Raw genomic sequence first — 10026 nt, forward strand, 5'->3', positions numbered from 1 at the left:
ATTGTCTCTCTTCTTACCATAATGGACTTAAAGGTTGCACCAATTCTAGGCTTCTTTTTATAGTTCACATTATAAGCATGCTAACCAGGGATCATAAACTTGCATACTATATTAATGCAGGTACAGAAACTAAATATAAATTACTTTGTATTGTCTTTGCAGGAATTTTTAAGTAAGGTCCTCAGCAAACTGAACTGAAAATACTTCATGTGTCATAATTTTAAAAAATGGAATATTCTGTTAAGGACTAAATCTATAAGTTTAATGCTAATAAAAATGTTTTTAAAGATCAATATTTGGGGTATTGTAGATATCACTGTTATTAAAACCATTAGAAATACTGTACTAATTTAGATAAACAAATGGTAGATTGTTCTGTTTAATTTCACTTTGTGCTTTTCTTATTTGTGCTAAGAAATTATAAGCGAAATTTATAGTTTGGGGTATTTGCAGAAATATCATCCCAAAAATAATCAGTAAAATAATAGTTTAATAGGGGAAGACATACAGCTAAGAAAGTATTTTTAAATATCTCTAAGCTTTGTTTTGATGCAATTATTTTAAGCTTTTACTATTTATGTTATAAATCTATATGATTAAAGAAGTGCTCAATCTTCTCGACTGGCATAAGTGTGAAGATGAATAATTTGACTTAGAAAAATAACTGATTATGTAAGAGTCATGTAAGTCCTTCATTTATGCTATAAATTCATCAAGGTTATTATGATCTTTCCTAAAGAGACAATACTTCGATGTAATGCTGTGTTTTATTTAATCGTACAGAAGCTCTGGTAAGCAGCAATTTCTCTAGAGACTAGAAAAATAATCATGTTACGATTTTATATCAAAATATAGTGAATTTATATGTGGCTCAAAGAGTTGAAAAGAGATATAAGATTTAAAATATTTTGTATATTTGGATGTTTACAAATCACAGCATTGAGTTGAGAATATTAAGTTTTGCATATTTAACTATTGTGTTGAAAACAAAATGAATACAAATTAAATTACAACTATGAAAAGACTTTGTCAAGAGGAAATAATATTGTATTTTCAATCAATCCATACATTGTAAATTCTTTAACGGTCATTAAGGCACTGTGGCAGATTATTTTTAATGATGGCCATTTAAGAATGACTAGGTTGGAGAATAAAGTATATGCAAATCAAAACATAAACAATAGTATGTAGTATAGAAAAGGAGTAAAGATGGTTCTTCAACTGGAGTATGGGTGGGAATGTCACTGATGACTGAAGTGTCAAATATTATTTCACGAATATAATGGAACTTCCACAGGGCACTGAAGTCTGAATAAGATCTAGATGGGAAAAAGGAAGGGGACAAAATCACTCAAGTAGGAGAAATAAGGTTCAAAATTAGAGGAAAAAGGATTAAACATAAACCTTACCTAGAGATAGAGTCTACATAGCAGAGTATCAGGTGACAAGTTGAAAGTATGTATCACTAATCAAATCACATGAGACTGGAAAATCTAGGCTGACAAATTTTTTGTGTTTTTTGTTTTTGTTTTTTAATAGTAATAGTGACCTACTGACATGTTTAAAAAGAAGACTTGTGAAGAGGATAAGTAGATTTACTTGGTAGAAGTATGTAGAATGGATTTGAGTGGAAAAGGTGAATGACAGACTAAGTGCTATTGAATGTTATAATTATTTCAGTTTTATTCTCTGTTTAAATACATCTAGCAGAGTTGCTTAATATTTGCAGGACAGATAAAACAGGAACAACATTAGCTGGTCTTAGAGCATTCCTTATAAAAGATAACGAGTATTATAATTGTAAAATTCTTTCCTATCTATCACTGGCAACTCAATACAATTATTACATTCTTTATGTTTGAGAGGCAAACACAATTTAAATAATTTTCTTTTATTCATACAGGTTATACTTTATGAGTAATAAAATAAGCCAATTTTACCATGTCTGAATACACTGATATTAGCAGAGCGTTCAATAAACTATCGTAATGTCTATTTTTAATGAGTTTTCATATAAAAATCCCTAAAAGGAAGTGAACATAAGCCATATAATACTATTTTAATATTTTTTTGAAATGGCAAAAGTAATGGAAAATGAAAAATGTTTCAAGAAGAATTTTCAGAAAATAAAAACAAAGAACAAAGCATGTATAAATATAAACTATAGTTTTTCTACCTAATTAGCATTCTTGTCCAATTAAACAATAATCACTTTATAAAGTAACATTTTTACCCTTAGAATTATTGCTGAAGTTCAAAGTTTCAAGTTTTTAGTTGCTACTCATAAAGCATGCAGTGTAACTTTCAAAACTATGAAAACTCTCCTATTTAACATGAATCAGCAAGATATTCCTTTTAGAGAAAATATCATTAAAGAGTACTAACTTTTATGTAAATTAATGGCTAGAAACTTTTTGTGTTCCCACTTTCCAGTTTCAGAGATGGCTGAATAAATCAGAATCAGGAATCTTTTGTGGATGAAAGGAAGTAGAGGTCTTAAGATTAGAAACTTATTAATGTGATGCCCATGGGCAAAGATGAAATCAGATATTACGGATGATTTTGAAGCTGCAGTTTTAATAATGATAAGGGTAGAGTGAAATGAAGAGTCGAAGAAGAACCAAATTTCATCCCTCTGTCCATACCCACTAATCCGTCAGCATGTCAAAAGTATATTTTGCTAATAGCTTGTAAACAGTGGGTACATGACGATTAAAAGATAATCAGATATAGTTGTGGTGGGATGAAGAAGTGTGTTAAGTTGTAGAAAAGAGAAACTGGAGAAAGAAGGTGTGTGTGTGTGTGTGTGTATGTGTGTTTTAGGCTGCATGCATTATTAAGTGTAAGTAGCCACAATTGTTTAGAGAAAGGATCACAAATGAGTAACACTATAAGGTTAAGGAAGATACTATGAATAAGTGAAACTGGCAGAGAGAAAATGGGGAGCTGGAGACTTTGCTGAATTTAAACTGATACTAGCTACTTTGCAGAAGTACAGACCCAGTTTTTGGTGTTATCTTACAACTTTTTCGATAAAGCAGAATGTCTAGATTTTAGTGTGAATTATGCAGTATTAAATTGTTTTAATTAAACTATCTTTAACATATGGTATCAGTCAAAGAAAATATAAGTGTTTGTGCTGTCCAACCATGGTGCAACAATTTGAACCCTCAGGTTTTAGAGACTGTCATGGACAGCCAGTTATATATAATCACAGCTCCCTCTGTGAATATAGGACTACAGTACTATCATCATGTTCCACAAAATGCCTTTTCATAGTCACATTCTTTGAGAATTATAACAGTTCAGAGTATCTTTCTGCCTGGAAAAAAACCTGCCTCAGTAATACATGCAATAACTATAAAGATGATGTGTCAGGATACCCAGATTCTCCTAGGCAGAAATTTTAGTACTGCTTTTGTCAGAATTTTCTCTAAAGGAATTTTCAGAAATGCGAGGAAGGTACTTTAAAAAGTAATACACACATATATTCACAAGTTTTTTTTTTAATTCACATCTAACTTACCAAAGTAAGTATGCCTTTAAAGTACAGTCATCATCATTGCAAATTTTATTCTTTCCTCAGTTGTTGATTTATGCTCTACATTTGGTAATCATGTGAGCAATTTTAAAAATCATACAAAATTCCAGATGAAACGCCTATTGATGATATTTATCTATGCTTTTTATATTCTTTTGAAGGTTGAAGAATGGTTCTAGACAATCATTTAAACCTGCTCTTGGTATCTGCTGCTTGTCTTTTTGTGAATGTAACTAATACTGGCATTTCAACTTCCAATGAGAGACCATATTTGATTCTATGTTTATACATATTGCTCCTCCACTCAGAAAAAAAGAAAAAAATGAAGTAAATGATTGTGATCATAAGACTTGTTCCCTGCAGTTTTTTTTCTATTTTTCTATAAATTAGATTAAAAGGAAGGCTTCCTAAATGAGTTTCAGACTGCTATCAAAACCACCTTGAAAGTAAGCTACAAGGATATATTGTACAAAAGGAGAATATAGTCAATATTTTATAAAAACCATAAATGTATAATATTTAAAAATTGTGAATCCCTGTATTGTACACGTGTAACAAATAATATTGTACATCAACTATACTTCAGTAAAAAATTAAAAACAAAAACCTTGAAGGTTATCTTGTATGTGACCATGGAGATGGAAGGAGAAGGCATATATAGTATTATACTTGGGGAAAGTATAACTTTTTGAAAATAATAATATCTAAATATGGAGAAAATAATACAGACATAAAATTTAAAAGAACAATAAAGCGCTAATGATATAGATGGAATTCCAGAAGTATTTGCATACCATTTTTGTCAGAAATGTGAAATTCAAAACATAGAGTAGATAGATAACAAATTACATGATATAGTGAAATTTGTTAGTAAGAAAATTTCCCTGGAGAGTACTCCATTGAAAACAAAAAAAAAAACAAACTTGTATCTCATGATACTTACAAAAAGCACTAGCAAAACATACTTTGTTTCATGAAATGGCGTTAATTAAAGTGGGAAATACTGTGTACAGAGATTAGCCTCTAAAATTCACTTCTTGAAAACACATGAGAAGTAGACTAATTTTACTACTTTGAGTTAGAACTAAAATTGTAGCATGTATTATCTGTATCATGTACCAGCCAATTAAACACATACAGACCGAAAGCTATTCTAACTGACATATTACACAACTTTAAGTTGGGCTGATGTCTATAATTTTCTTGTAATCTCATTCTGAATGGCACTTTCTTAAGCAACAGTAATTACAGAGGGGGTGAGAGTCTGGCAATAATGATTTATTTATAGAACAAACAGAAAACTAATAAAAGAATGAAAATGGTCTGATAAAGAAAGTTTTATTTAAACTTCTACACAGAAGTAAAATACTACTGCAAATTGAAATAAATCCCTGTTGGTTATTTTAAAAAATATTATTGTTACTTCAGTTCCTTAAAAACAAATTAAACTGACAATCATTTTCCAGTAACTTGTAAACTTCTGAATTTTGGATATAATTTTAATTCTTGCGGTTACCACATATTGATCGATTAAGAACATTTTCTAAGATATCTGTGTTACGTATGCATTTGTGTACATGATATATTAATATATGTATGCCAAACTACCAAGTAAAGTATATCTAATCAAAACATATGTTATTGAACTTTGATTCAATATATTCCCTTCTCTAGAGATTTTGCTCATTTATGAAAAAAGCAAGTTAGGTTTCCTCTTGCAGAATAATAGTGATGAGTTATCTAATTCTCCTGTATACTGTGGCAAATGTAGTGGTAGGATATGAATGAAAATAAAGAGATACCCTTAATAAAATAGAAATAAAAGATCAATAATTCAGCAGTGTGTCTGTAGAGATACTTTTCAGGCTACTCTTCAGGCTCAGTGTTTCCGGTTATTTTTCTTCCCTTTTTCAGTGAAATTCTACAACTTATGAAAACAAACCTTAGTGTACACTTGCCATCTCACGCCGAGATGTGTTTCTTCTTACATCAAGTATTAGAAATACAATGGTCAGATACTTGTCTTTTTTTCTTAACTTCTTTTCACCTTGTTTGAACAGTATTATTTAAAAAGGCCTTTACGGAGCTTGTGTTTTTGTGAGAAAAGATAAAATATACAAATCTACTGTAGGCAGGGTTAGGTCTTGAAGACAGATGGAAGGGGAAAGAAAGAAGGTTGGAGTAGGGAGAGAGTTCCTAGTTATTTAGATCACTCAGGGAAAGCTCTTTGATAAAATGACATTTGAACTGAGACCTGAATAAAGCAAGGGATGTTCTAGAAAATCCCACAATTGGGAAGCAGGAATACCAGTTTCAAAGGCTCTGAGCTGGGAGCATGCCAGGCATAGTTAAGGAACAGCAAATAGTCCAGTTTAACCATAGCACAATAGTGGGAATTAGTAGTAGATGAGATAAGCCACCTCAGGAGACTAGGAGAGGGGAGCTGTCACTTACTGGAATGTGTTATGCTGGAGGAGAAGCAGATTTGAAGTCGAAATCAAGAGTTTGGCTTGGAAAATGAAAGTTTGAAATATCAATTACATCATCTCATAAACATGTCCCACAGACTGATATCAATTAGTTTGGAAGTCAGGGGAGATATAAAGTTGGCAGTCATGGAATAATCACAGAACTGATACAGATTATCTATGGAGTGAGTATAAAGGGAGAAGAAGTAGCACTTGCAAATATTTTGTGGTCAGAAGAATAAAGGGGAGCTAGCTAAAACCACTGAGAAGAAGTGAGGAGTCCTTGAAGCCAAGTGAAAAAGGGTGTCCAAAAAGAGGATGTGAATGTGTCCAATGCTACGAATAGGACAAGGAAGATAAGGACTGAGAATTGACCATTGGGTACTTGGCAAATCAGAGGTCACTGGTGTCCTGAACAGAGTGGTTTCAGTAGAGTAGTGGGAACAGAAGGCTTCCTAGAGAGTTTCAAGAAATAGAATTTAGATAATTCTTTGGTGTTTTTGCTGTACATGTGAGTAGTAAAATGTGGAGCCAGGAAAAGAGTGGTGATGGTTAGTCAAGGAACTGGATGCAGGGGTGCACATTTGTATATTTAAAGACAGGGCTATTACTTGTGAGAATAATCCATGGGAGAGGGTAGTGCAGACAGAACAGGGAAGTGAGAGTGGGTATAATTTCTAGAGTTAAGACCTTTTGTTTGTAAAAGGGAATGAGTTCCAGTAGACATGCATACTTCATTCATTATTTCTAGAGAAAAGGCTCATTATATGTGAAATTTGGGGGATGAGAAAAGTATGTTGGAAGTTTGAGGAAAACAAAGAATGCATAAAGTATTCTTTTGGAAAATAATAGCATGAATTAATTGACAAAATAGAATATAATTACTGCACAGAAACGACAGACCATTTGAAGTTTGTTTTTTCTTTCTTTTGCCTAGCCACCTTCAGGTATTGGGATACAGGATTAGAGTAGGGAAAATGCTACTAATTTCTTTTGCTTATTTTTATATTTAATTTATTTTAAAATAAATTTTTTGAAGTGTTCATTATTCATAAAGTTTATAAATCTCTGGTCTACAAAAAAAATGACTATTGATGACAAAATGAAAATGCTTTTCCAGAATTTTGAATAAACTATTTTTTTGTATTTCAAAATGAAATAAATGATAATACTTAATATATTTAGTGGCACCCAACCTTGCAGATGGAAGCCATTTTATTTTATACTTTTTCTATAGTTTGAGTTTTTAACATGTTAATGTATAATATGCATAAAAGGCTAAATCAGTGAGTAATTATGTACTTTATAAGTTCAAGATAGTGATAATAGAGTCATTTGCCAACAATGTCCATGGTAGTAATCGGGGTTGTAAGCCTCTGGATAGTGAATTCTGGTATCAAAGACTGGCAAAGTTAATCTTCTTCAGACGTATTACCAAAAAAAAAAATCTACCAACTATATAATTATTTTTTCATGTTAGAATAAATATAATCAAAACACAAAATATGATACCCCATTTTCAAATGTAAATTTGTATAGAGAAAAATGTACATTGACTGAATTTCTGTTTTTGATAAAAATGTTAAATCTAAGGACATTATAAGATTTATATCTAGTTTTGTTACAATAGCTACCATTTGGTGATGGAGACTTTCCCTGGAATTTAGATGACCTAATTTTAATGCCAACAATACATATACCACCACCACCACCACAACAAAACAGTCTGACTTTGACTATGTTGTTTTAAAGGCCTGTTATGAAAATAAGTTTGATTGTATTTTCTGAGTTACAAAAAATTCAACTTGGTAGAAAATACCAAATTTACTAATATACATTTCTCCTCCTTCTTGGGAAAGTGGGATACTCTGCTTCCCACACTTGTCAGGTCCATGTAAGACGTTTGGGACCATGAGAGGAAGTGATATATGTCATTTCTGGACAGAGGAAATAAAAAGTCCCAGTTGAACTTTCTAGTCTTTCTCTGCCCATAGATGGTAATCATGGAAGAAACTTTATATTAAGCATTAGGATCAAATTAGGTCTGGTCTCTTGAATCACTAGACGAAGTATGGCTATCATAGATACAGGATACAGAGAATGCTTTGCATGTGTTAGAAATAAAGTTTTATTGTTTTAAGTCATTGTGATTGATTTGGGGATTATTTGTTAATAATCTCCTCAGTTCAGGCATGTGTGCGTGTGCACATGCACACACATATATACATGATATATAGTATATATACAATGTATATACATAGTGTGTATATATATATATATATATATATATATGCATACACTGTGTCTATCTATCTAGATACACTAATATACCATTAATGAGAAAGATACATAATAAACCCGGAAGATATGACTTTTCATGAATCAGATCGCCACAGATAAAATTGGGTAATTTATGTTGGTGAAAGTGTAGAGAAACAGGCACTCTCTCAAACATTTCTAACGTGAATGTAAATGCTACAACTTCTATTGAAAATAATTTGGAAATACCTATCAAATATTAAAATACACATGTTAGATAGTAATTCTATATTAAAAGCTATCCTACAGATATACTCACATAAGTTTCCACATAACTTTGTTTCTGGTATGAGGATATTCACTGAGGTATCATTTATAATACCAAGAGACTGGAAACAATTAGAATGTACACAGATAAGGATTAGATAGATAGATAAATAGATAGATGAAATTCTATAACATGGTTGGAATATATTATATGTATCTATCTATTTTTTAAAAGAATCATATTTGTACTCTGAAATAGAAAAACTTTCAAAGACATATGGTTAGGGAAGTAAAGAAATCACTTAGCTTAATAAAACCTGGATGTTTATGTTGAATTGACCAAGTTTTACCTCTTCTTGGTAGATAATCTAATAACAGTTATATGCCCCACTTGATAAAATATACATAAATATGTCTTTTCATGATTATTCTATATAGACGCATATATGAGATATTCTACTTGAAATCACAAAAAATTATTTGTATTTTTTTCTTAATGACATAAGTTGAAATTATTACAAAGCCAGGCACTGATCAGTTAAAACAAAAATTCTTTCACACTCCACCAGCAGGCGTTATGTATATTCTCTGAACAGATGCCATTTAATATCTCAACATAATAATAGAAGAAGTTAATTTTATTTCTTCCTTTAATCTGTACATCATAGAATATGTAATAAGAAAAAGCAGCTTTTGAACATGTCAAACTTAATAGAATGAAGTTGTAATAAAGGTGCTCCAAGTTTCATTTTCTATACTTAAGAAATATTCAGGAGGTAGGGAAATCATTTAGGTCAATACCACCTGAATATTTAAATTAAATCTTCAAAATTTGCATTTTCTTTATAGAAAATCTAACAGCAACAATAATTTACACCTTATTCCCAAATCAAATATTTTTCACAGTGCACTCCCTCAGAGAATGAAAGTATGTATGAGAATAGTATGTCAATATACACTTAAACAGAGAAATAGAAAAAATACATCTTATCTCTATAAAAAGTAGCAGCATAAATAATTCAGCAATTCCCTTATCATGTTCTTATGCTTACAATTATATAGCACTTTTTAACTGAAAAATGTTAATGTTAAATTGTTCAACATGAAACAACAGAGTTGATAGGAAAAGCTAATTACAATTTCGGTTATTTACAATGTGATTGCATTGGTCACAGTGCTGGGATGTAAATTCATGTCTCACTATTTGGTCCTCTTTTCTCCCTATGTCCCTGCATCCATCTTTCCATCTTTTCCCTCTATTCAATCTATTTATGAAATTCTGTGGTTTCCACCTTGGAAGTACATCTTGGCCTCATCTACTTTACTCCATTTCCAAAGAAGCCACCATGAATGTATGTATATGTGTGTATATATATACACAGATACACACACACACACAAATATGTATATACATATTTGTGTGTGTGTGTATGTGTACATACATATATTTCATATACATAAGCTATACTGTCCCTCCTTTTTAAATTCTTG

The sequence above is a fragment of the Eubalaena glacialis genome, chromosome 1 (assembly GCF_028564815.1).
Source record: "Eubalaena glacialis isolate mEubGla1 chromosome 1, mEubGla1.1.hap2.+ XY, whole genome shotgun sequence".
Lineage (NCBI taxonomy): Eukaryota > Metazoa > Chordata > Mammalia > Artiodactyla > Balaenidae > Eubalaena > Eubalaena glacialis.